Source organism: Sinocyclocheilus anshuiensis, unplaced genomic scaffold (genome assembly GCF_001515605.1).
Source record: "Sinocyclocheilus anshuiensis isolate Anshui unplaced genomic scaffold, SAMN03320099.WGS_v1.1 scaffold758, whole genome shotgun sequence".
Lineage (NCBI taxonomy): Eukaryota > Metazoa > Chordata > Actinopteri > Cypriniformes > Cyprinidae > Sinocyclocheilus > Sinocyclocheilus anshuiensis.
In genome coordinates, this window is record NW_015548126.1 from 10,794 (window position 1) to 14,846 (window position 4,053).

Here is a 4,053-nt window from a genome sequence, read left to right on the forward strand (position 1 = left end):
CCTTTTCTCTCCCACTTGGGAGACAGTTTGAGTTGAATGTTGAAGAACGGACTGCATGGCATTACATGGACCGAATTGAGGTGAACATATTTCTGGCTGCCTCCACCTGTTGTATTTGTATTTTTTATTATTTAATTATTTATTACTACTATTATCATTAATATTTTTTGTTTTTTCCTGACAATTGCTTTGCTTTCGACTGACAGTATGATTGTTTTACAACGATGCCTCTGAAGATGACTGTTAATGTATGTTTTTTGTTGTTGCTCTTCTTGCAAATAAAGAAAAAAAAACTAAAACTTGGTCGATGACAGAAATGGAGCAAAGTAAACCTTGGGAGAAACAAGGCTAGGGGGACAAGTCTCGTCTGGCCAGACGAAACCAGCATGGTGTGGTTTAATTCCAGGCTGCAACTCAAGTCAGATTGAGCAGAGGACTTGTCTGATATTACATGTCATTAATTACACTCTACAACATTCTCCATTGCTTTTTTTGCATTTTATTTGACTCATCTCATTTATTGAAACGTTTTCATTATCTGTACAGCTGAAACAGGAAAACAGTATGAAGTCTCAGATTTCAGCATGAAGTCATTGAGTGACCCAAACCCATAAACAAAAAGACCACCAACAGGGAATCAAAGACAGAAAGTAAATATTCAAACTGATGATCTAGTTGGAAGAAATAGTCTTGTCGATCCAAGAGCGCAGCTGGGAGATGCTGGCATAGACTGCAGGGAAACGGGGGTCACAAGTGCTTCTTTCCCAAGACACAGAGCCCACCAGAGTCCAGACCCCTGAACTCTCACACACCAGAGGACCACCAGAATCACCCTGCGGAAAACACACATTTGAGACTGAACAGCAGCAACATTAATAAGGTAATGTGTTTCTTCTTGATTTGTCTTCATATACCTGGCAAGACGAGGAACCGGAGGCTCCAGCACAGATCATGGTATCAGTGATTCTGCTCTGACTCCAGATCTGCCTGCACACAGCAGGACTAATGATGGGTACGACTGTTTGCTGCAGGATCAGAGGGCTCGCTAAAAAAGAGAAGAAATCATGACACATTGCATTGCACAGTAAACAGATGTGTTTTTATTCTCTTTTTGTTCTACAGCTGACTGACTTGTGGTGGTAGTCTGGCCCCAGCCAGTGGTGAAGCAGCGGGTTCCAGGCAGGATGCTGGTGTTTGATGGAGCCAGACATACAGGAGAGATACGGGGAGTAAATGTGACTGGAGCCGACAGTTTCAGCAGAGCAATATCATTGTTGAAGGTTGCCCTGTTGTAGAGCGGATGGGTGATGACCTGCATATACATACAAGACGGATGATCAGTTAGTAGTGAAAGCTGACTTTTTAGAAAAAACTTTTTATTTAAATAAAAATGTAAGCATTTACTTACACCCTGTGTTTTTAGAATGTGGTTTGGATGTTTTCTTTCCTGTACTGAATTTCATATTTCTAAAATATTTGTTTATTTTGTTGTTAAATATTAGTTTATTTTGGCAGGTTTTAGGAATACAATAGCATACATTTATACCTCAAAAACTTCAATTAGAAAAAGACATGTTGACTGATACTTTTACCAATTTGCACACTTTTCAGCTGTAATATTGAGTTCACTGATTAAAAAAAACACAACTGTTTAACCTTTTAAATGATGTCCGTTCAATCACAAATGAGAAATATGTGAGTTCAATTAAACAATAACAATAATAAAATCTAAAACAAAGATTAAAATTATTTTGCATTTACCAATTTGCACACTTTTCAACTGTAATATTGAGTTCACTGATCTGATTAAAAAAAACACAACTGTTTAACCTTTTAAATGATGTCCGTTCAATAAAAAATGAGAAATATGTGAGTTCCAATTAAACAATAACAATAATAAAATCTAAAACAAAGATTAAAATCATTTTGCAACCTTTTAGATCACACCTTTTCTTAAATTACAGGACATACTACTACTAAAATATTTATAATGGATATGTTTTTGTAGTGTAATCATGACTTGGTTATTATTATGTTTAAAACACACAGTAATAAAACAACAATTAAAAATAATTTCTGGCTGTATTCCGTATGTAATTATTGGCCAGAGCAAAAGCAATATCAATTGGTCTCTTTTTTTTTTCAATTTCAATATCTCTGATCCACTGAGATCATAAAACTTTGTTACCTTGGAAACTAGTTGGATCTGGATGGGGTCCACGATTATGTTCTCCAAGAATAACACGGTGAGAGCCCACCCTAAAGAGAGATAAAAATAAAATGAATAGATAAAAGACAGAAATAAACCAGACAGAGTATTCATGAACCACTAATGTATGTGATGTTTGTCAGATTGAAGAATCTTACATGACAGCGCATTGGGCAGCAGTGAGAACCCAGTTCTGGTTGATCAGGGATCCTCCACAGAAGTGGAAACCACTGGGCAGCTGTTTCAAAGGTAAAAACATTGAAAACATGACATTTACTCTTTAAGCAAAGCAGACAAATGTGTGTTTGAAAAACAGATGAGTTACCTGAAGAGAGACCTGCCAGGGCCAAGAACCAGAGATGGCATTCTGTCCGTTCACAATCCTGCTGCCGATCGTCTGTGGTTTAATCGCAGGCACTCCACAACCTGTTATTACAAAATGTAATACATTATTCATGAGGCAGGGGGCTCTTAATTTAGGTTTTGCATTTTCTCTATTTGTCCATCATTATTCTTGCAAAATAAAGGAGACACTTACCCAGAGCAGAGGCCACCAGGGCAAGGCAGGTGATGGAGAAGATGGTGAAGGGCATGATGTAGATGAGTGTGTGATGTATCACACTGATGTATATGTAGGTGCTCTCTCTTGCTTTTATATCATTTACAGAAGCTGATCAATCTGAGACGTGATGGAGGTCCACCCCATCAGATCCAGTGAGCTCATAGCTGAGGAATGTTTAGATCTGTCATTGCTGGAGACAGTTTTTATCTTCACTGTCCAGAGCTGATGTTTTACGTGCAAACATGATGAATTCTCCTTTGTTTGACCTCATGAAGGGCTTTAAGTCTTCTGACTATTTCCGTGAGAAGCATCATGATTTCAACTCTCTCATTGTATGTTATAATGTCATTGATTGTTTTGGATTAGAAGTAGCGTTTGTTGTTGCTGTGTTGAAATTTCAGTCAATTTATCATGCTATACTTGCAGTAAGAGAACTGCTTTCCCAATAAGTCTTTGACATTAACTAGTCACGTATTCAACCTTGGCAAGCCGTTGAAAGACAGTGATACTAAAGAGGATGGGACTAAAGTTGTGTCACTAGGTTTATATCAGTTATGAGAGCTGGGCTAAAGTAAAACTTAGTACTAATATCAGTTTCTTTAACACCACTTTAGATAAAATTAAGGACAATAAACTGGTCAAACAAAAAACATCAATTAAAAATTATTTCTGGCTGTATTTCGTATGTAATTAATATTGGCGAGAACAAAATCAATATCAATTGGTCTCTTTTTTTTCAATTTCAATATCTCTGATCCACTGAGATCATAAAACTAAACTTGTGTGCTTTTCTGAAACATCACTTACATTTTTTACATTATTTTCTAGAAAACATAATACGGTAAACTGCTTTTCTTTACTGATACAAGTAAAAGTAATGCTTGTTACATACTGCTGACACATTTTATATATTAGGTTGGTTTATTCTTTTTTTTTTTAGTATTAATTTTTGTTTGTTTGTAATCAGCACTCTGTCCATTGGTAATACGTGTTATATTTGTGTGTGGAAGATAAGGCTAGTTTGTCTTTACTATACAAAACCCTGGTCTTTAGTTTTATAAGAACGGTGAGAGCCCACCCTAAAGAGAGATAAAAATAAAATGAATAGAAAAATACAGAAATAAACCAGACAGAGTATTTATGAACCACTAATGTATGTGATATTTGTCAGATTGAAGAATCTTACATGACAGCGCATTGGGCAGCAGTGAGAACCCAGTTCTCGTTGATCAGGGATCCTCCGCAGAAGTGGAAACCATTGGGGTGCTGTTTAAAAGGTAAC

General features: G+C 36.6%; 1 pseudogene; it reads right to left on the reverse strand.

Moving 5' to 3' along the window:
* Positions 1-670: 670 nt before the first annotated feature.
* Positions 671-2,802, reverse strand: LOC107704730 (chymotrypsin-like protease CTRL-1; annotated as a pseudogene).
* Positions 2,803-4,053: the final 1,251 nt, after the last annotated feature.